The sequence below is a fragment of the Sciurus vulgaris genome (genome assembly GCF_902686455.1).
Source record: "Sciurus vulgaris genome assembly, chromosome: 16".
In the NCBI taxonomy this organism is placed as follows: domain Eukaryota; kingdom Metazoa; phylum Chordata; class Mammalia; order Rodentia; family Sciuridae; genus Sciurus; species Sciurus vulgaris.
In genome coordinates, this window is record NC_136477.1 from 53,301,203 (window position 1) to 53,325,121 (window position 23,919).

Genomic DNA, 23,919 nt, shown 5'->3' on the forward strand with positions numbered 1-23,919 from the left:
ATGCTGATACCAGTGACAGGGCCAGTACAGCATCATCCAGACAATGGAAAGGAGCTCGTTGTGGCAACAGAATTGCTGCTTCTCAGGGACCTCAAGTGGGAGAAGCAACCTATGTTTCAGCTGACCACAGGTCACCCTTGAGCTTCTGAATTGTGATTATTCCACAATGAGGACAAGACACCCCTACGTTTAAAGACTTAGGACAAAAAAAGAAATTTGCATATTAAATTTTCTATTGGCCAGATGCAGTCACACCTGCTGTAATCCCAGAGACTTGGGAGACTGAGGCAGGAGGATCCTAAATTCAAGTCCAGCCTAAGCTACTTGGTAAGGCCCTAAGCAACTTAGTGAGACCCTGTTTCAAAAAAAAAAAAGTGCGAGGGATGTAGCTCAGCGATTGAGTACTCCTCAGTACCACTAAAAATAAATAACAATAAAATAAAAATTTAAATCATGATGAAGTAACATTTGGGCTCTACCAGGCTCAATAAAATATGTTAAAATTTTAAATCAATCTAAAATGATTGAATTAAGATAATTTTAAGTCATTAATTTCACCGTGGCGACCAGGACATCTAATATTATATAGATGACTCACATTCTTTTTTTTTTTTTTTTAATTTAAACTGGGGATTAAACCCAGGGCACTCAACCACTGAGCCACATCCCCAGCCGTTTTTGTATTTTAGAGACAAGGACAAGGTTTTGCTAAGTTGCCTAGGGCCTCACTAAGTTGCTGAGGCTGGCTTCGAACTGGCGATCCTCCTGCCTCAGCCTCCCAAACCGCTGGGATTACAGGCATGTGCCACAACACATTCTATTTCTTTTGGATAGTAGGCACCCGTTACCCGAGAGTAGGCCGCATAACTACTTGTGCAGCTATGTAGGAAATAAGCAGAGAAACAGGACAGTCACCATTTTCCATAGGCTTGTCTCGATTTCCCTAGCAGAGGATGGAAAGTCACTGCCAAAAGTGGCCCTGCTGCAGCACCCACCCACCCACCCCCTCCCTTTGTTAACCAGGTCCCTAAGTCAGTTACATGAGCCCAAAAGGGACACCCAAGGGATAAACCCAGGGACTCCGACAGGGAAAGGCCAGGGGCCTCACCCTTCCCCAGAGTGATTCTCACATGACTTGGAGGAACTTTTCAGAAACCACAGGCTGAGGGAAGACACTTTATGGAGAAAGTTAAAAGAAAAAGAAACCTCAGAGGCTCTGGAGCACACCAGCCCCTGGGCAAGAAACATCCTTGTGACCCACGGTTACCACCCTGCTCTCCATCCAGTGACCACGGACTGCATCCCACACACCAGCCCTCCAGGTGCTGGGAATTTACTGGGACAGTGACGTTGGCTGAAATCAGCATGGAATAGACCATCCGAGATCAGTGCTGCAAGGCTGCACAAAAAAGTGTCACAGAAGAGGGGAAAATACCACTAGTGGAATTCAAAGGAAAAATGACTCAGTACGGGAAACTGAGGAGGGCTTCTTCAGGAAGAATGACCCTGAGCTGCGGACTGAATGACACCGATGACTTGCCAGAGCAGGGTCCCAGGGGGCCAGGAGGAAGCATCTGTGGCTCTGAAGACCTCTTATGAACCTGTAGGATACTATGTCTTGACAAAAAGTTTGAGAATGATTTTTGGGGGGTACTGGGGATTGAACCCAGGAGCACTTAACCACTGAACCACCTCTCTAGCCCTTTTTTATATTTTATTTAGGGACAGGTTCTAAGTTGCTTAGGGTGTTGTTAAAATTGCTCAGCCTTTAAACTCACGATCCTCCTGCCTCAGCCTCGAGAGCCGCTGGGATTACAGGCGTGCACCACCATGCCCAGCAAGAATGGATTTTTGAGGGTTGGGGTTGGAGCTCAGAGATAGAGTACTTGCCTCGCATGTGTGAGGCACTGGGTTTGATTCTCAGCACCTCATAAAAATATATATATAATAAAGATCCATCAACAACTAAAACAAAACATTTTTAAAAAGAATGAATTTTTTAAAAAAGGAATTGACTAGAAATCTTGAATGAATGCTAGGCTAACCCTTCCAAAGTGTCTGGGGGACCTACCTGCTGTGGATCTACTGTGTGGCCCCAGAACCAGGAACCCACATCCACTCGGGTGTGCCTCAGCTACACGATAGGATTAAGAATGCTCACTCTTCTAGAACCGAGTGACCCGCCAAGAGCCAAGCAGCATGATGGGCTCTCAGTCATCTCAGCCTCCCAGCCGGGCCTCCAGCCCACCCTTGGTTATTCCAGGCAAAACAGCTCCAGGCCTCAATCTGCTCAGTCAGGCTGCAGGAAAGGATGAGGCCCAGCCTCTTCCTCCACCTACAGACTACCTACAGCTTCAAACCAAGTCCAGGAGACAATGACTCATCCCACAGGTCCCCAGCATTTTCCAGAATGGATCTGTGTTTTTTGATTTCTAGGAAATCTCACAATTTCAGTTCAGCTCCATTTAAGAGTAGACTCTCCTCCCCTGGGGCTCTTGCTTGCATATACACCCTTTCCTGATGGGTGAAGAGGGGCACCCTCATGGAGACCTTCTGAAACAGCTGCTGCACCCCAGTCCCACACCTCTTCACATCCTTGCCAGGCCAAAGAAGGGAAGCACACCTCTCCGTAGAGGGACGGGAAGCCTGTTTGGTGTGGCCTTTTAAAACACGCTCTCTGCCAACCTCCCAGCACGTTTCTGAAGTTTCTGCAAGATTCGTTCTCTCCTGTCTGGTGGCATCGGAAGCACCCTGGCTTTGTCCTGTCACATATCACAGTCCGAGTAAGGGCAGGGCTCAAGTCCACACACAGCCCAGACACGGGTGGCCTGGCTCCATCATTTGCCCACTTGCTTGTTCGTTCATTCAAGCTGGCGCTGGGCATCTGGTCCACAGCCTCCAGGTTCCTTGGGAACAGAGGCTTCACGGACCAGGGTGACGGGATGCACCCGTGACTCATTTACTGCTAATGAGGGGGCCGTGGACAAGGAGTGGGCCTGCAGCAGGGCTCTGTTACAGACTAAATGTTTGTGTCCCCTATGATATCCACACACGGAAGCCCCCGCTCCTAGTTTGTCTGCATTGGGAGGTGAAGGCGGTAGTTAGGGTGAGATGAGGTCATGCGGGTGCCGCCCTCAATGATACCTAGGATTAGTATCATCCTAAGAAGAGGAGAACTCTGACTCCTTCACCGACAGGGACCAAAGATGACATGTGCACACAGCACAAAGGTGGCCTTCCACAAGCCAGAAGAGCGCCCACGCCAGACGGTGAAGTCTTGGTCCCTTGGTCTTGGAACTCGCCAGCCTCCAGACTTAACTGTCAGAAGTAAATGTCTGCTACTTAAGCCACCCAGGCTACGGTGTTTTGTTACAGCAGTCTGAGTAGACAAAGACAGCCACTGGGATCAAAAAGGAACTTTTGTAACAAGTATCAAAAATGTGTAAAAAAAAAAAAAAAAAAAAAAAGCTTTAGAAGTGGGAAGTCTTGAGGTATATGCTAGAGATCACATTTCCTTTTTTTTTTTTTTTTTTGGGTGCTAGGGACTGAACTCAGATGCACTTAACCACTGAGACACATCTGTCCCCAGCCCTTTTTTTAAATATCTTATTCAGAGACAGGGTCTCACCAAGTTGCTTAAGGCCTTGCTAAGTTGCTGAGGCTGGCTTTGAACTGGCGATTCTCCTGACTCAGCCTCCTAAACCCCTGGGATTATAAGCTAGCACCAATGTGCTCAGCCCATCACACTTCATTATTATTAATTATTAATATTTGTAGTACTGGGGATTAAACCCAGGGGTGCTCTCCCACTAAACTACACCCCCAGCCCTTTTTATTTTTTATTTTGACAGAGTCTCATTAAGTTGCCCAAGCTGGTCTCAAACTTATGATCCTCCTGCCTCGGTCTCTGAGCAACTGGGATCACAGGTGTGCACCACTGTGCTTGGTCCCCCGAAATACATTTTCTAAAACCACACACACAAGAAAGCGCCAGGCAGGAGCCCTAGAGGAAGGGGAGTATCCTTTTGCTTGTTACTAGCAGCAACATTCATTAAGTCCCTCCTGGAGGCTCAGCTCTGGAAGGGACAGACCCACATCTACAATAAGGGACTCCAATTCAGTCAGGAAAACAGACGTGTTCATTAAGAACCCTAAAACAAGGCAGGCCTTGACAAGTGACAGAGGTGTAAAATACCACAGGAACAGGAGAAAGGGAGAGAGTAGGGTGTTAAAGGTCCCCCAGGGAAGGTTCCTCAGAGGAGAGGGGGTCGGGCCTGCCCGGTCACATCCCAGAGTTCCCACACGCAGCTCACAAAGGTCATTTGACCCAAGGCTGCTTTCCAGCGTCATCATGGGACCTGTGACCTCCAGAGTCAGAAGCAAATTTAGCACTCCCAGAGAGCACTGGCCGTCTTGCCATGCTTACCACGGTCTGAAAGAGGACGCTTAGAAATCTCTGGCACATCCAATCAAGTTTAACCTTCACACCTAACAGAGGACCCAGGCCCTGTATGAATGCGTAATGGGAATAAGGACCTTCCACCCACAGGCTCCATCGCGTGCACAAGTCACAGAGTGATTCACTGTCAGCAGAGAAACCCAAAGAACAAAGGGAAGAGGGGAGGCCCTGCGGAGAAGAGTACCACAGAGGACAATGTCGGCAGGGCCCAGGGCTGAGCTGGAAGACGCTAAATATCTTCATGACTCATGATCCTCACAGCTTTCGGGGAGACGGCTCCATGGAGACAGTTTTAAAAGGCTGCCCATGAATGAATTCCATAAGTGACCTTCATTACATGCTGTCCCAAGCATGACCGTCAGCACTTGGAAATGCATGAGCATTCCAAAACGTGTCAAGCACGGAGGGGCTGCATGGGGATGGTGGCCAGGCTGCCAGGAGAAGGGAGTCGGCTGCAGTCATGACGGTGACTCAATGTCTGCTCCAGTCCAGAACTGCTCTCGGAGCAAGATCACCCGGACATCTGCACTGGCTACGACAGAGGTACAGGGTGGAAGGAAGTTTACAGACTTCCAAAGTGAAGTCCCTCATTTTTATTTTTTTGGTATCTGGGACTGAACCCAGGGGGTCTTAACCACTGAGACACATCCCCAGCCCTTTTTTGTATTTTATTTAGAGACAGGGACTCACTGAGTTGCTGAGGCTGGTTTTGAACTTGAGAGCCTCTGGGATAACAGGCATGTGCCAGAGCACCTGGCGAGCCTCTCTTTTTTCTAAGGAGAGTCCAGAGTCACAAGGGAACCTGCTCATACCCCATAGCTCTCTCATATCCTGCCAGAGCCAGCAACCCAGAGCCCCTACCCCTGGCCTGAGGCTATTTCTGCTGGGTAGTTCTGACCCTGACATCATCCTTGGACAGTCTACCTGTCAGCAAGGAGATCAGCAGAGGGACTGAGGATGCGAACACAGATTTTTACCTGTTTTCTGGGGACTCCTAGGGATCAGCTGTTGATAGGCTGCCTGAGTCTTTCCCTCTAGAAAGTCCCTCCTACTACCCCTACAGACTTTTGCAGGAGGTTAAGTGGCAAAGAGCCAGAGATGGGTACTAGCCATTTCTGATAGCACTGTTCTGCCTCTGAGGTTGTTTAGGATAAAAACATGATAATCAGAATTATCCCCAGCTAGGTCTATTGGTGTTATCCCGGCAACTTGGGAAGATTAGTTAGATTAAGAGAATTGCAGGATTGAGGAGAGTCTCAGTCACTTATGGAGACCCCGTCTCAAAATTTCAAAAAGGGGTCATGGTGGCACCGGACCATACAACAGACCATACAAGAGTTGCTACCTCCCAGCTGGGGCTCCTGTCCTCACGCAGATCTTACTAACACCCCAACCAGTTAGCTCTGAAAACTGGAAAGGGACTGGGCGCAGTGGCCCATGCCTGTAATCCCAGCAACTCAGGAGGCTGAGGCAGGAGGATCGGGAGTTCAAAGCCAGCCTCAGCAACTTAGTGAGGCCCTAAGCAACTGAGACTCTGTCTCTAAATAAAGTATAAAAAAAAAAAAGGACTGGGGATGTGGCTCAGTGGTTAAGCACACCTGGATCCAATCCCCAGTACAAAAAAAAGAGAGACCTGCAGAACCCCCTAGATACACGAGCAGGCACTGGGAGGACAATGTGGGCACAGAGGTGGCGGCACATTCTTCTAAAGACTAGAAGACAGAAGCCTGGGGGATGCAAAGGCTTTCAAGCTTGAGGCCAGCAGGAACCACAGCGGGCAGTGGGCGCTACAGAGGGAGGCTGGCTTCTCCTCCTCCTGAGTGCCTGGGCCGGGATGGACCTGCTGCCACGGGGGCAGGGAGAGGCGCAGGGGCTTTCTGTCCCTGTTTTTATGTTTCAGTGTGATGCAATTCTGTCCTTGCCTCTTCACAGAGGAGGCTGTGCACAGGGCTGGGAAGAATCCTCCCCCAGCCAGAAGTTCATGAACAAGTCTCAGATCCCTTTCCAACCTATTCACGGAAGATCAAACGGCTTTGAAAACACTATCCAAACCCCCTATGAGCCTCAGTATCAAAGTGGAAAAGAGACGCCATCTCTTGTCAGTTTTACTAAAGCTGTGATTTTTACCTGTTTTCTGGGGACTCCTAGGGATCAGCTGTTGATAGGCTGCCGGAGTCTGTCCCTCTAGAAAGTCCCTCCTACTACCCCTACAGACTTCTGCAGGAGGTTAAGTGGCAAAGAGCCAGAGATGGGTACTAGCCATTTCTGATAGCACTGTTCTGCCTCTGAGGTTGTTTAGGATAAAAACATGATAATCAGAATTATCCCCAGCCAGGTCTTTTGGTGTTATCCCCGCAACTTGGGAAGATTAATTAGATTAAGAGAATCGCAGGATTGAGGAGAGTCTCAGTCACTTAGGGAGACCCCATCTCAAATTTTCAAAAAGGGGTCATGGTGGCACGGGTTTGTAATCCCAGCAGCTTGGGAGGCTGAGGTAGGAGGATCGGGAGTTCAAAGCCAGCCTCAGCAACTTAGTGAGGCCCTAAGCAACTCAGTGAGATCCTGTTGCTAAATAAAATATTTAAAAAAAAAAATAGGGTTGGGGATGTGGCTCAGTGGTTAAGTGCCCCTGGGTTCAATACCTGGTACAAAGGGCTGGGGGTGCACCTCAGTGGTAGAGCACTTGTCTAGTATGTACAAGGCCCCGAGTTCAATCCCCAGTACTGAAGTAGGGAAAAATTATCCCCAAATAATTAAGTTTCCATTCAGAAGCATTTTGCAGTGAGAATTCCATTAAGCTTTTTTGGCTCCCTGATTTTGACTGGTGTTCCTAAATTTTTTTTTCATTTTCATTTGTCAGATTTATTAGGATCAGTCCATTTCTACTTCAAAATGGCAGATTTGATCTATTGAATAGACTCATCCTTATCAAACTTTACTAACTTATATCCGGGAGTTTTCCGCTATTTTCATCTAACTCCATTTTCCTGGGTCTATTGCTATTGTTTTGTCTTGCAGTACTGGGGACAGAACCCAGAACCCTGCAGGTGCTAGGCAAGTGCACATTTTTTTTAAGGGGGAGGTATCAGGAATTGAACTTGGGGGCACTCAACCCCTGAGGCACATCCCCAGACCTTTTTTGTATTTTATTTAGAGACAGAGTCTTGCTGAGTCGCCGAGGGCCTAAGTTGCTGAGGTTGGCTTTGAATTCACGATCCTCCTGCCTCAGCCTCCTGAGTTGCTGGGATTATAGGAGTGGGTCACCACCGGCTGCAAGTGCACTCTTAAATTTCTTCTATGTTCCTTCAAAGCTGGCTTTGAATAAAACCTATTTTCCTACCCATTTGATCTTTTTGATCTTTTTTTTTTTTATTGTAAACAAACGGGATACATGTTGTTTCTGTTTGTACATGGAGTAAAGGCATACCACTTGTGTAATCATAAATTTACATAGGGTAATGTTGTTTGATTCACTGTTATTTTTCCCTGCCCCCCACCCCTCCCACCCCTCTTTTCCCTCTATACACCTTCCTCCATTCTTGCCCCCCTCCCTAACCCTAACTCTAACCCTAACACTAACCCCTCCCACCCCCCCAATTATGTGTCATCATCCACTTATCAGCGAGATCATTTGTCCTTTGGTTTTTTGACATTGGCTTATCTCACTTAGCATGATATTCTCCAGTTTCATCCATTTGCCTGCAAATGCCATAATGTTATCTTTCTTTGTGGTGGAGTAATATTCCATTGTATATATATACACCACAGTTTCTTTATCCATTCATCAACTGAAGGGCATCTAGGTTGGTTCCACAATCTGGCTATGGTGAATTGAGCAGCTATGAACATTGATGTGGCTGTATCTCTGTAGTATGCTGATTTTAAGTCCTTGGGTATAGGCCAAGGAGTGGGATAGCTGGGTCAAATGGTGGTTCCATTCCAAGTTTTCTAAGGAATCTCCACACTGCTTTCCAGAGTGGCTGCACTAATTTGCATCCCCACCAGCAATGTATGAGTGTACCTTTCTCCCCACATCCTTGCCAACACCTGTTGTTGCTTGTATTCTTGATAATCGCCATTCTAATTGAAGATGGAATCTTAGTGTAGTTTTGATTTGCATTTCTCTTATTACTAGAGATGTTGAACATTTTTCCATATGTTTGTTGATTACTTGTAGATCTTCTGTGAAGTGTATGTTCATTTCCTTAGTCCATTTGTCGATTGGGTTATTTGCATTCTTGGAGTAGAGTTTTTTGAGTTCTTTATAGATTGTGGAGATTAGTGCTCTATCTGAAGTATGATTGGCAAAGATTTTCTCCCACTCTGTAGGCTCTCTCTTCGCATTGCTGATAGTTTCCTTTGCTGAGAGAAAGCTTTTTTTAAGTTTGAATCTATCCCCGTTATCTTGCTTTTATTTCTTGTGCTATGGGAGTCCTGTTGAGGAAGTCTGGTCCTAAACCGACATGTTGAAGATCTGGACCTACTTTTTCTTCTATAATCTGCAGGGTCTCTGGTCTGATTCCGAGGTCCTTAATCCATTTTGAGTTTAGTTTCGTGCACGGTGAGAGATATGGGTTTAGTTTCATTCTGTTGCATATGGATTTCCAATTCTCCCAGCACCATTTGTTGAAGAGGCTATCTTTTCCCCATTGCATATTTTTGCCCATTTGATCTTGAATACATCTGGAGCAGTGAGTGTTATAGCCCAGCCTCCCTTCCCCCCACCTAGTAACATTACTACTCAATGGTACCCCAGCCCCCCACATCAGAGTTTTAGAGATCTAAAAATCCACCAAACTTATGGGGCATGATTTTTACTGAGTACCAAAGGTTACCACATACAGTCTGAGCCATTACTACTCTGTAGATTATTTCTTCCAACATTATAAACTAAATATGTGTAACCAAAAGAACCAATTATACACACACACACGCACACACTAAACTAAATAAAAGACACATGGTATGGATTTAATTCTTAGAGAAATATGAGGAAACTGATTTGAAGAGCCCCAGGGCTGGTGTTTTTATCAGTGGACGGCCATGCAGCTGTTAATGTATCATCTGTTGAAGGGGCCCCAGGGGGTTAGGAAAACAAAGGTCAAACAGTTTTGCTCTGTCCTGGGGTTAAAGATGAATTGCTTAAAAATAAAAATTAAACAGCTATTACTTGCTTCAAAACAGTTACGAGTGAGAAAAGGGAGCTGGCGGTAGAGTATGTACACAGAGGAAATAAAATTGACCAGAGGTTCACAGGTGGAGCCCCATTACATTTTTTTCTCTACTTTGTATATATTTGAAATTTTTTTTTGGTGGGGATGGGGGAGTACCAGGGATTGAACCAGGGGTGCTTAACCACTGAGCCACATCCCCAATCCTTTTTTGTATTTTATTTAGAGACAGGATCTCACTGAGTTGCTTAGGGTCTTGCTAAGTTGCTGAGGCTGGCTTTGAACTCACGATCCTCCTGCCTCAGCCTCCCAAGCTGCTGGGATATATTTGAAATTTCCTGACCCAGTTTCTGCAGGAAGATCCCTATTCCTCAGTCACCTAGGGTCTCAGACTGACCAGGGTGTTTGACTCAAAGGTTTGACTCAAAGGCTGGTGACACTGGGGAGGGTCGCTCAGGATTGAGTCCACCTGTTTATCTTCAGTGCTGGGCGTGAGCCTGCAATTCGCTTCTGGATACTGCATGCACATCCAAAAGGTGCCAAAGGGCCTCCCATTACACTCGGGCAGCACTTGTTCTTTGCCTCAGGTTGGCACCTTCTATCGCCCTACAGAGTCCCCCTAACACATCTAAAACCTGCTGGCAGGAAGGGATCCCGGCCTTCTGCCTCCCATGACTCAGGATGCTACTCAGCCCTCAGCCCAATCAGCTTGTGGAGGTTGGTCAGCCAGCTCATTCCCAGGATTCCTTCCCCCATTTCCATCCCATTTACCACGATTGGCAACTTATATGACTTGTCAGCCACGCCCAGTGGGTCCTCCAGGAGTAACACATCCCAAATCAAATCCTTCCTGTTGCTGCAGGGACACAACAGATGCTGTGCTCTTCCTGCCCACCCTTGTCAGAAGGATGCACCCACATTTCTTCCCAGGCTTCCTGCTCATACCATCTGGACCTGAGCAGCGTCTACCTGCTGCAGAATTACAGAATGGCAACTGGGTGCCATGGCATGTACCTGTAATCCCAGGGGCCCCGGAGGCTGAGGCAGGAGGATTGTGAATTCAAAGCCAGCCTCAGCAACTTAGTGAGGTCCAAAGCAACTCAGTGAGGCCCTGTGTCTAAGTAAAATACAAAAAAGGGCTAGGGATGTGGCTCAGTGGTCAAGTGCCCCTGGGTTCAATCCTGGGTACCAAAAATCAAAAAAAGAACTATAGACTGGCAAGAGTTGGGGCCAGGTGAGGCAAGGGCCAGGACAAGGGCTAGACAGCAATGCCCAAGATCCAGACCCACCAACAGCACCCCGGGGAGCCACCACCACACACAGACCCCTGGTCCACAGAACCACAGCGCAGGGTCTCTAAGCTCAAGGAGACAGAAACGATACAGACCAACCATTTCATCTTATAGACTATAATTCAAGAGTCTGACAACTCAAATGGCCTGTTCAAAAGCACAAGACTGTGTATTCTACCAACCCCAATCCAGGTGACCTTCCCTTCTGCCACGTCGGCCATGCACCCATCTCCTCTGCCCCACAACGCACATGCCACGTACACCGCCTCTAAATTCTTCAAATGTGCACTAAATGGAAGTTCCTGTGCTGTCCCAAGGCCATTTTGATCCTTCCTGCATTTGTGTGTCTCCTTGGCCAACCACGTTGTCAGTCCACGCCTCTGCATCTTCTATTCTTAAGGTCTAAAAGAGCCATTTCTCTGGGTGTGGTGGCACATGCCTATAATCCCAGCAGCCGGGGAGGCCGAGGCAGGAGGATTTCAAGTTCAAAGCCAGCCTCAGCAACTTAGCAAGAGCCTAGGCAACTCAGTGAGACCCTGTCTCTAAATAAAATACAGAAAAGGGCTGGGGATGGGGATGTGGCTCAGTGGGTAAGCACCCCGGGGTCAATCTTGGTACCAAAAGGGAAAGAAAAAAAAAAGCTGTTTTGTCCTTCCACTGTGGTGCATAATACAGATTTGGGTCATAAGAGACACCCTGGTCATCACCCAACATTTGAAGGGAGTGGAGAGTGATGTGTTAAGCCAGAGGGCAGGGAAGAACTGGGAGGAATCCACATGCTCTGTAATTACGCCATGTGACAGTCCTTTGCGGTTGATAAGCAGGTGCTGGTCTCTGACCTGAAGGATGAAGCACAGGAGCAGAGAGATGGGTGGATAAGGAACCTGGATGCTGGATCTGGGAGCAGAGCTGACTGAGAGGTGTCAGGTGCCCTTCCTCTTCCTCCCCTCCAGTGCAGGAACCAAGGGGCCAGCAGCTCCCCAAGTCCTGGTTCTGCTCACACTTCCAATCAGCAGCACAAGGGCAAACATCCCCGTGACTCTCTAACCTCCAGGAACCTCAGCTCTTACCACATCAGAATGCTAACAAAAGACACATTCCAGTGTCTTACACAGAACTGGCATTGATCAGCCAGGACAATCAGGCCGCTATGAGGCAGCAGACTATGCCCAGAGAACTGGGAGGCACAGGGCACATTCCTGGTACCAACAATGACCATTGTTTTGGGTCTACAACCTTGAATAAGTCACTAAACTTCCCAGATCAGAATGCCAAGGCCTCTGATAACACCCAGGAAGGCTCAGTTACAGTACTGAAAATACATGGTCCCCACAGAGACGCACAGTACAGCGCTCTGTGTTGAGACAGGGGCAGGCGGGGAATCAGGCTGAGGCGACAAAGGGCTATTTTGTTATCTTCCTTATTATTGTACATTTGCGATTTTTCCATTAGAAGTTTACAAAATTGCTCTTTGATACAAATTTAAACATCACTTCTTAATCAGGAATTTTGTTGCTATTTACCTACCTTATGGTTCTTTCTTTAAACTCAAAACTATGTTGCTGGGTGGCTCAACAGCCTAATGGGGGAAGGTTCACACTGCTTATCAAATAAAAAGTAGCAGCTGTAGTCTGGTGCAGTAGTGCACACCTGTAATCCCAGCAGCCTGGGAGGCTGAGGCAGGAGGATCGCAATTTCAAATCCAGCTCAGCAACTTAGTAAGGCCGTGTCTCAAAAATTTAAAAAAAGGGATGTGGATGAGGCTTAGTGGTTAAGTGCCCCCCGGTTTAAAAAAAAAAAAAAAGAATAATTATTAACATAGGTGTGAAGATGTGATCTTTTAAAGGTTCTTCAGTTAGAAGTATTTAGGATTGAAAAGATACAGTATCTATGAAGAACTTTCACATTCTGCCAGGAAGGTCAGCCAGGGAGATGAGAAGGTGACCAGCAAGGTGTTCTTAGCCTCAGAGGGTGCTGCTGACGATATGAAGGGATTCATTTATTATTGTCTTGATTTTCGCTGTACTTGAAGGATTTCACAAGAGGAAGGTGTAACAAGTGTGGAAGCCGTTGCTTCCGTGATTGCTTTTGCTATTTCCCTGCCACATAATCGAACTCAAGAAATTATTCCTCCAAGTACAGGGAAATCAAAACATGGGGCAAAATTTTAAAATAACAAATGAAACAAGCAGACCAAAAACAAGGAGATGGCTGGAAGGCCGGCCACGAGAGGAACACAAGAATCAATGCTGCCTGCCTAAGACAGGGGGCCAGAGCCAAAGTGCAGGCACCGGGGTGAGCCTGCCCCTCCCTGCACCCCACTTCCACTGCCCTGAGGGAGGGAGCATAGAAGGAGCCGGGAAGAGCCTAGAAATCCCCGCTGAACCTGGTTTCACACACGAGGAAACAGGTTAAGGCCCAGGGGCACATGGAAACACAGGAAGGGACCTGGGACTCAGATCCAGGCCTCCTGGCTCTGCCCCCTGGAGAGAAAGAGTACAAACATGGACCCTCGTGATTTCACGTCACCCACGGTGAGGCTTTCGAAGCCGAGGAGAGAAAACCCACACTCGGTGGTTAAGCAATCCTGGGTTCCATCCCTGGTACCAAAAACAAAAAAGCAAAAACCAACCAACCAACCAACAAAACCCAAAGCCACAGCTGGGCAAGGTGGGCACACCTGTAATCCCAGTGGCTTAGAAGTTGAGGCAGGAGGATCTCAAGTTCAACGCCAGCCTCAGCAACTTAGAGAGGCCCTGAGCAACTCAGTGAGACCCTGTCTCAAAATATAAAATAAAAGGGGCTGGGGATGTGGCTCAGTGGTAGAGCGCTTGCCTAGCACATGTGAAGCACTGGGTTCAATCCTTAGCACTGCACAAAAATAAATAGAAATAAAAGGATAAAAAATATATTTAAAAAAAAAATGGGTTGGGGATGTGGCTCAGTGGTTAAGTGCCCCTGGGTTCAATCCCCAGCACTGAATTAAAAAAAAAAAAAAAAAAAAAAAGGCTACAGAATCCACTGGGCCACCCTTAGATCAATGAGCCCCACACCACCACCGGCACCTTCCCTCGGCCTAGCACTCTGGCCAAGACTTCACGGTCCCTCCCACCCCCAGTTCTTGGCCAGATGATTATTAAAGCTTTCTAACTCATCTCCCACTTGCAATCTAACACCCAATTTGGGCATGAAATGGTTCAGCAGTACTTACCAGCAGGACTACAGGCTAGACTTCCTGGGTTAGCAACTGGCACATAGTGGGGAGCTAATAAACACCCTTCCCTGACCCCTTTTATCCTCCCTCCTTCAATTTAAACACCGCACAGTATAAATTCAGTCTGCATCGAGGGTACCTGGTAATCTCACTAATGGGCGTATCTGGTGGAATGGCTCCCCTGCCTATCAATCAACCCTGCCTACAACAAAATGAAGGCACAACAGATTCTCACTCCTCTTCCACCTGGAGACACCCACCACTCACGCTGGTTCTTACGCATGCCATTCCCTCTGCTGGGAACCCACACCCTTCCCTGCTCTTCCCCACCTAGGGGACTCCTACTCTTCATTCATTCACCCACTCATTTTTTTGGAATCTGGGATTGAACCCAGCGGTGCTTAACCACTGAGCCACATCCCCAGCCCTTTTTATTTTTTACTTTAAGGCAGGTTCTAAGTTGCTCAGGGCCTCACTAGTTGCTGAGGCTGGCTTTGAACTTGTGATCCTCCTGCCTCAGCCTCTGAAGCCCTTGGGATTATAGGTGCACCCACTGCACCCAGTTCCTACTCATTCTTTAAAACCCATTTGGAATGTCCCATTGTCTGTGAATTCTTGTTCTACTATAGCATACTGGACTCATATCAAATAATCGTATCTTCTTTCTTATGACACTTTCTAAAAAAAACAAAACAAAACAAAAAAAGCTCTTGGCCTCCCTCAGCCTCTTCCTCATAGTGAACGGTCCTGTTCTTCCAGGCTTACTGGTTTCCCTCCCTTTTGAACTCCCACTGTTATTAGTCAGCTTTGCATCGCTGTGACCAAAATACCTGACAGGAACGATTTAGAGGAGGGAAAGTTTATTTTGACTCACAGCTTCAGAGATTTAGTTCATGGCGAGCTGACTCCATTGCTCTGGGCTCACGGTGAGGCAGAACATCAAGGTTAGGCACGGTGCCAGTGCTGCTCTGTTCATAATGGCCAGAAAGCCGAGTGGGGGGAGGGAAGGTGAAGCCCTCCAGGCACACCCCCAGGGACCCGCCAGCCACGCCCCACCCGCCTCCAGTTACCATCCAGTCAGTCCATTAAATGAGGAGGGACCGACTGGGTTATAGCTCACAATCCAATCATTTTACCTCCCAAAATTCCTGCATCAACAGCAGAGCATTGGGGAGACAACTCACATCCAAAGCGTCAACACCCACTGAGCTTACACCTCCCAGCACTTGATAGATATCCATTCAGAGGTAGACTGCACGGCCCAGCAGCAGCTGAACACATGAACTTGCAGAACCAGAGCTCTGTGGGAGCAGGAAGGGCAGTTTACACACTCTCACCCACAACACTGAGCACAGAGGTGAACACACGTCCCTCCAAAACCGTCCTTCCAGGAACTTTTTAAAATTTGTTCTTTTTAAGTTATACAGGACAGTAGAGTGCATTTCGACCTATCCTACATACATGGAGTATGACTTCCCACACTTGTGCTTGTACATGGTATGGAGTTTCACTGGTCATGTATTTATAGATGAACATGCGAGAGGGATGTCCCTTTCATTCCACTGTCTTTCTATTCCCATCCCCCGCCCTTCCCTTCATTCCCCTTTGTCTAATCCAATGAGCTTCTATTCCCCTCCCCGACTTATTATGTGTTAGCGTCCGCATATCAGAAAGAACATTTGGCCTTTGGCTTTTGAAATTGGCTTATTTCACTTAGCATGATAGTCTCCAGTAAATGTACTGGTAAATGCCATAATTTCATTCTTTATGGCTGAGTACTTTTCCACTGTGTATATTTACCATATTTTCTTTATCCATTCATCTACTGAAGGGCATTTGGTGGGTTCCATAGTTTAGCTATCATAAATTGAGTTGCTATAAGCATTGATGTGGTTGTGTCACTGTAGCATGTTGATTTTAGGTCCTTTGGGAATAAATCAAGGGGGACAACTGGGTCAAATGATGGTTCCATTGCAAGTTTTCCCTTCCAGGTACTTCTATTATGTCCTCTCTATCACTATCCGACACTCAGGTCTGGAAGGAATAATCCCTAGCTCCTCTACTTTGTTTTTCTAAGGAAGGTCATGATCATACTCTGTTGACATAAATCTGATTATCCATCTGTGGTTCGTGAGACACCACTATTCCCAAAATGATAAAGACCCCAAACTTCCTCAAATCCTGGCTGAGGCAGGAGGATCCCGAGTTCAAAGCCAGCCTTAGTGAGTCCCTAAGCAATTTAGTGAAACCCTGTCTCTAAATAAAATATGTAAAAAGGATGCGGTTCAGTGCCTGGGGTTCAATCCCTGGTACCAAAAAAAAAAAAAAAAAAAAAAAAAGCCCAAGGTTGAGAGACACAGATGGAAATGAGGGCTCAGATTCAAGGAGAGGTAGCACAACTTACTACCCCCATTAGCACATCGCAAGAAAAAGCCAGGGGATCTTAAGAGTGCAAAGTCGCCACAGTCCAGTGGCCAGAGCAGGCCATCAGAAAAAACGGCAGGGTACCCAAGCCACACATGCAGGGGCCCTCTGGCCACTGAAGCCCTATCACTTCCGGTGACAGAGGACATGTGTGGACAAACAGGGATAGCCCTGTGAAGGGGCCAGGGCAGCATTTGTGTCCCCTGCCTGGGAGGTAAGTCTGGCATGAGCTCTGTGAGCCACAACTCCTGGAAGATCAGCCACTTCCCACCTGGTATCACCAAGCACAGCCGGTCTAAGGAGCTGGGGACTTTTCCTCTAAAGGGTCAGGAACAAATCACAGGCAACAGAAGCTGGTGGCAGTGACACATGCCTATAATCCCAGCAACTGGGGAGGCTGAGGCAGGAGGGTCCCATGTTTGAGGCCTCAGCAACTTAGCAAGACCCTGTCTCAAATAAAAAGGACTGGGGATGTAGCTCAGTGGTACAGCACCCCTGGGTTTAATCCCTTTATTCTAAAATCCCAGGCAATGGGATGGAGAAAAAGAAAAAGGTACCATACAGCAGAATCCAAGTATCTCTGGGCTGAGATGATTATGTCTCTGGCCTCCGTAACTCTCTCAATTTCAAGTACCCTTCCTCACTGCAAGCACCTTTACCCAGCATGCACCAACCACCCGGAAAATGCAGGAAGGACAAGATGCGATTTCTGCACTCAAGGAGCTCACACTCCAGGGCAGGGTTTTTCTTTTCTTTTTTGGTACTGAGGATTGAACCCAGGGGCACTTAACCACACTGAGCCACAGTGCCAGTCCTATTTTTTATTTTTGAGACAAGGGCCTAAGTTGCTGAGGCTGGCTTTGAACTCTCGATCCTTCTGCCTCAGCCTCCTGAGCCGCTGGGATCACAGGTGTGCACCACCATGCCCAGCTTTGCTCTCCTTTTAATCAGGCAAAGATCACAGCTAAGCAGCGCTGTCCACTGAACTTTCTGTAATAATGAAAATATCCTCTCCCTGCTGGGTCCCCGAGTAGTAGCTATCAGCCACATGTGGATACTGAGGACTTCAAACAACGGCTAATGAGATTGAGGAATCAAATGTATAGCTCCATTTAATGTTAAGTTATACTGAAGCTGCCATGTGTAGCTAATGGCTACTGTCACAGAACTAGTTGGTCTGGGGAGGAAAACATCGTAGGAAGAACCCAAAATGCAGTGATACAAAACATTCCACGATTACTCAGAAATTGCAAAACGCGATGTTCCCAGCAAATGCGAGCACCCACAGAAGCCGGAGGGTGCACAGCTCGCTCACATACAGTGAAGCACAGATGCCAGGAGAGGAGAGGGCAGGGGCTGGCCAGACGGCAAACACCCAGCGCGTGGTGCTCAGCCTTGGGCTTGACGCTATGGATGCTGGGAACAGAAGAGACGTGCTGTATTAGAAACGAACAGAATCAACAGGACACGCGTGGAGAGAGAGATCTATTTTAAGGAATTGGCTCCCTCCATCATGGAGGCTGGCAAGACCCTTCCAGAAAAGAGTTGATGCTGTAGTTCAAGCCCAAGGCATCTGGTGCAGAAGCTCCTCTTACTCGGGGTAGGCAGGTCCCTCTTTGTTCTATTCAGCCATCGAATGGCTAGGACACACACACATGACGGAGGGCAATCTGCTTTACTCAAAGTCCACCAAGTAAAATGTCCATGTCATTCAAAAACATTCCGGCAGACACTGAGAATGATGTTTGACCACATACCTAGGTACCACGACCCAGCTAATCGGACACAGAAAATTAACCATCATATGCCACTCTTGAGCAAGGCTCTTGAAAGAATGGATTTGGGCCAAATCATTCAGATGGGAGAACTGGGGCAAAATGGTGGCAGCAGGAGGTGAAAGGTGACCTCACAGTCCACATAAAACATGAAGGCTTGCACCTAAGATGTGGCAATGGGAAAGGAGCCAGTTAATTCAGACTTGTAACAGAAAGTTTGAGCAGGGCGCAGTGGTGAGTTCAAAGCCAGCCTCAGCAACTTAGTGAGGTCCTAAGCCACTCAGCAAGACCCTGTCTCTAAATTAAAAAAAAAAAAAAAAAGGGTTGGGGATGTGGCTCAGTGGTTAAGGTCCCTGGATTCAATCCCTGGTAGCCCCAAAAAAGAAAGGTCTGAAAGCAAGAATGGATTCTGTGACTTAAGACACACACGCTTACACCATTGCAGGAAGCTAGCATTTCCTTATAGGACAACACAAGACAAGGGGAAGGAAATTATCCACTCACCATAAAGAAAGGAAGTGGTGCAGCAAAGAGACACAGGAGGTATAGTCCCTTCCCAAAGGGGCCTACGTGCTCGGCGGCCTGGGCCCACCTGTAAGTCTTTCCAACCCAGAGCCTTTCTAGAGGATAAATCACAGCACAGATGTGGCAGAGTCTGTTAACTGCTCCTAATATCCATTCTCCCCTTTGTCCTTGGAAACAGCCCTGCCGAGCAAGCTAGAAGACTCCAAGCCAAGCCTCCCTCACAGCTGCCTGTTCTAGCAATGAAATGGAAGCAACAGGTTGAGGGAGACTTCCAAGCAGATTCTTTAAAATAGAAGAGGTATCGCTTCTCAGCCTTTTGGCTAAGATCAAGTGTAAAATAGAAGAGGCAGCTGGGTGTGGCGACGCATGCCAGTAATCCCAGTGACTCAGGAGTTGAAGCCGGAGGATTGCAAGTTTGGAGTCCAGCCTCAGCAACTTAGGGAGGCTCTGAGCAACTCAGTGAGACCCTGTCTCTAAATAAAATACAAAAAAAGGACTGGGGGTGTGGCCCAGTGGTTGAGTGCCCCTGAGTTGAATCCCCAGTACCAAAAAAAAAAAAAAAAAAAAAGTTAAGGGGAAAGGACTGGAAAGAGAAACCAGAAAGTGGCTGGCGAGTCAAGGGAAGGAGCCCACATTCCAGAAGATTCTTCAGAAGAGACTCATTTGATGTGGCCTCCCATAAAACCATTTGGAACTCGGTCTGGGGCTGTTCAACTCTCAGTAAGCGTGTCAGTGAGGGTTGTTGGGAAACAGGGGAAAAAAAAAAAAAAATCTTAGCTGCAGTTATCTTAGAGTGTCCATTCCTTCCTAGAAACTCCAGGCTTGGGAGTAGCCGACAGCAGCGCCAGCACACGGAGTACTTCTCAGTGTGCTACCGCTCCCGTCCCCGTCTTCACGTGTGTCTGCTGGAGGCTGCGGGCTGACTAGATCGCTCACAGCTGCTCATGCCAGGAATTCAGGAACCCAGGCAAAAGGCAGCAAACCCCAAAGCGACTCTCCCCGTTCGGCTGATGCGTCGAAGCCTCCCTGGGATGGTAACAGGACTCCCAGTTGCATCTGAATTTCAGGACAGACTTCTATAAAATCATCTAAAATTCAAATTCAACTGGGTGTCCAGCTAACCCTAATTTTGGTTTAAACTCTATAAGGACATTTCACTGTATAGAATGGAAAACCCTGACTCAGGCGGAGGGTACAACTCAGTGGCAGATGGAGCGCTTTGTATGTGTAAGGCTCTGCGTTCCACAGGGAAGGAGGGAAGAGGAGAGAGAGATGACAGAAGTCGGCCTAGGATTTTCCACTGGGTTTAACATGTGGTTCCTTTCCCCGCATGTCAAACTTCTGCCCCAAAGGGAGAAGCAGCACACACCTGTAATCCCAGCAGCTCAGGAGGCTGAGGCAGGAGGATGGTGAGGCAGGAGGATGGCAAGTCTGGAGCCATCCAGACTTGTAGTGAGGCCCTAGGCAATGCAGCGAGACCCTGTCTCTAAATAAAATATGTATTTTTTTAAAAAAAAGGGCTGAGGATGTTGCATCCCATGTTCAATCCCCTGTACCAGGAAAAAAAAAAAGGAAGAAGCTCCTGTCCTGTGATGAACCCTGAGCTAGGAATAGGCTGTCCCACCAGGGCGGAAGCAGAATGTCCCAAGCTACAGGAATGTTTCCCAATCAGAACTTGAGAAGTCCAGAGATACTGTCAATCAATCGCACCAATCATCTTTCTCAGAGAAAAAGCTTGCGAGGTTCTTAAGGGTAGGGGTCAGTAGGAGGGAAGGGGGAGATACAAAGTCACAGCTGGGGGGTGGGGAGCAGGAAGCAAAATGGGAGCACCCCTCAGTGGGTCGGGACGCGGAACAGAAACATACTGCTGAGTGCTCAAGAGGAACGTCACCATCTGGCCAGGGCCCCCCCTCCCCGAACCCTGTTGCCCAGCAACACAGAAGGGCCAACCTGTGTTGACAAAACCTGCAGCAGAAATACAGTTAAACTCTGATTTTCTTCAACTGAAGGGTTAGTCACCCTGCCACGCTTTCCGGGGAACACCTGTGGTTTGCAGAGAGGCAAGGGAGGGGGGCCGTCTGTGTCCATATAGTAGTTTTATTTAGCAGACAGCAATTAAAAGGAAACACCCCTCATGGTTTCAGAGAGTACAGAACCCTATGTCCTGCTTCCCCCTCAAACCGCTATACTGTGGTGACACCACATCTGTTACCTTCAAAAAGCATGTCACCCGCCCAGCAGTACTCCCCGGGAGTCAGCCACACCTCAGTGAAAAGCCAGAGGGACAAGGAAAGGTAAACTGTCCATGGCAAAGCTCCAAGTGACGGTAAGGGAGGGGGCTCCTCCTGCCTCCGGCTGCTTGCCTGTGACCTTGCTTGCAGCCATACCCGGCTTCCTGCCACTTGCCAGGAAAGAAAGGGTCAAATGCAAGTAAGTGGCCCAGCATGCCACCGGAAGAGAGATCAGCAACCCTCTACCTGCATCTGCCCAGCCCAGGAGGCCCAAGGCAGAACCAGCCATGCAGGAGGCCCAGGCAGTTGCAAGGGGTGGAGGCTTCTGTCCCTAGGAAAGAACTGCTATGTCAGGGCCTTTAACCCAGTACAGAAGTTGACACTTGTCTCCCTCCTGACCCCATCCTAATTCAAGGTCATAGGCATCCAATTGGGAGCAGTGGTACACGCCTGTAATCCCAGCGGCTCCGGAGACTGAGGCAGGAGGATCGTGAGTTCAAAGTCAGCCTCAGCAACTTAGGAAGGCCCTAAGCAACTTAGTGAGACCCCGTCTCTAAATAAAATATAAGAAGGGCTATGGATGTGGCTCAGTATTCAATCCCCATACAAAAAAAAAAAAAAAAAGAGAAAGAAAGATTATAGGCTTCCAAATGCAGCTGCTCCCTCCTAGCCTAGGCTGGGCCCATCTTCCAGGCAAGCTAGAGTTAACCATCCATTCTCCTTCCTTCCCATAAAATCACTCTCCTTGCCTACAAGTGCTCCATCACTCTGTCACTTGCTTTTAACCTCGGACAGCAGGGATGATGCAATGCCTGGGACCTGGCTTGGAGCCACCAAGAATGTGACCAAGGCCACAAGGACCGACGTCACCAAGCCAGAGACCTCCTCACCCAAGTCCCATGATGAGAACTGCTGCTGGGCAGGCTGGCTGGGCAGAAATGGAAGTGACCAGGAAGGAGGAAGGTGTGACAAAGTCACAGTGAAGTCCCAGAAGGGCTAGGCAGAGCGCCAGGAGGGGAAGACGAATCCAAGGGTCCGAGCCCCTAAGCCAAGGAAAAGTGGGTGGAGGGGCACATGGGGAAAGAAGAGCTCAGAATCTGCTATTCTGTCAGCCACTCCTTTGTGGTACACTCCTTGGGCACATCAATCAGGCCCCTGTACAGTCCGAAAGCTCCTACTATGTGCCAAACACAGGCAGCAGCCAGAACCAGGCAGGCCTGGCTTTAATCTGTGCTGCTCCCCTCCCAGGGCCTGGGCCCCCCTGGCCTCGGTTATCTTAACACCACCTGTCGCCGTGGTATAAACAGTGTGACTACCACAGCCTCAGCACATCCAGCTGTGGGAAGCCCCACCCAGAACTCAACCTCAGACAGCCTCAGGTTCTTCTGAGAAGAGATAACATTGCATGTCAAACACTTGGGGGAGGGCCTCCAAATCATCCTCTTCTTCCTTGTCCCCACCCTCCTTCATCTGACTCTTGGCTCGCTACATGCTCTTCCAGTAAACCATCACCTCCAAGTCACCAAATTCCTATGAGCTGGTCAGAGAATAACACAGTCTTGATCATGAACTAGTCATTAAATTGCAGTGGAGAGATTTCATCTCACTCCAATCAGAATGTCTATTATCAAGAATACAAGCAACAGTAAATGTTGGCGAGGATGTGGGGAAAAAGGCTCACTCATACGATGCTGGTGGGATTGCAAATCTCCATACTTAGAGATTCCTTAGAGAACTTGGAATGGAACCACGATTTGACCCAGCTATCCCACTTCTCAGTTTATACCCACGGGACTTAAAATCAGCATACTACAGTGACACAGCCACATCAATGTTTATAGCAGCTCAATTCACAATAGCTAAGCTATGGAACCAACCTAGATGCCCTTCAACAGAAGAATGGAAAAAGAAAATGTGATATATATACACAATGGAATATTACTCAGCCTTAAAGAAGAATGAAATTATGGCATTTGCAGGTAAATGGATGGAACTGGAGAATATGCTAAGCAAAATAAGCCAATCCCCCCAAAAACCAAAGGCCAAATGTTCTTTATGCAGATGCTAACATAGAATAATCAGGGAGGGACGAACAGATATTCATTGGATTAAACAAAAAGGAAAGGGAAGGGAGGAGGATGGGAATAGGAGAGACAGTGGAATGAATGGGACATCACTTTCCTGCGTTCACATTTGAATATGCGACCCATGAAACTGCACACCACATACAACCACAAGAATGGGAAGTTATACTTCATGTATGGATGATATGTCAAAATACACTCTACTGTCATGGATATCTAAAAGGGATAAAAAATTTTTAAAAAATTAAAAAATAAATTGCCATGGAGTCTTCCAGCTTCAGACCCCAAACCAGAAAGGCCCAAGTAGTGAGTGGTCTTTGGGATACGAGACTACTTTCCTCCCATCTGTAAAATGGAGGCAAAAAAGGAAAGATAAATGATATTACCTACGTAGGGCGGTGGGCAAGGCACCTAACACTCTATTAGCTCTCAAAACTGGTGGTGCCTTAAGGTAGAGACAAGACATTTGACATCAATGCCTGATCAACTTTGACGTCAATGCTGACAACGTAAGCGCCTTACTCCAGAGCCCCCCACCCCCACCATGGCTACTCTGCAGCTTCTCAACCGAGTCTGAAGGCCAGCCGACACGGAGTACCCTCATTTGCCCATGGCGCTCTCTCCCCGCCTGGGCCTTGGGCTCTCCTAAGCTTCCCTCCCACGCCTCTGCTTCTCTGTCCTCTCCACCAGCCTCCCTCTTGGCCTTCAGGACTCAGGTGTGCCTTCCCCCTGGCTTTCCTGGTG

General features: G+C 47.9%; 1 protein-coding gene and 1 long non-coding RNA gene across 2 annotated transcripts in view; one reads left to right on the plus strand and one right to left on the minus strand.

Moving 5' to 3' along the window:
• The window catches only part of SH3BP5 (SH3 domain binding protein 5), a 74,937-nt gene that overhangs the window by 15,408 nt on the left and 35,610 nt on the right, over nucleotides 1-23,919 (minus strand). The gene's annotated exons all lie outside the window — the stretch shown is intronic.
• LOC306646057 lies at nucleotides 5,184-7,080 on the plus strand. Its single transcript, XR_013759808.1, has 3 exons — nucleotides 5,184-5,438; nucleotides 5,796-6,922; nucleotides 6,995-7,080. It is a non-coding gene; the product is annotated as an uncharacterized lncRNA (long non-coding RNA).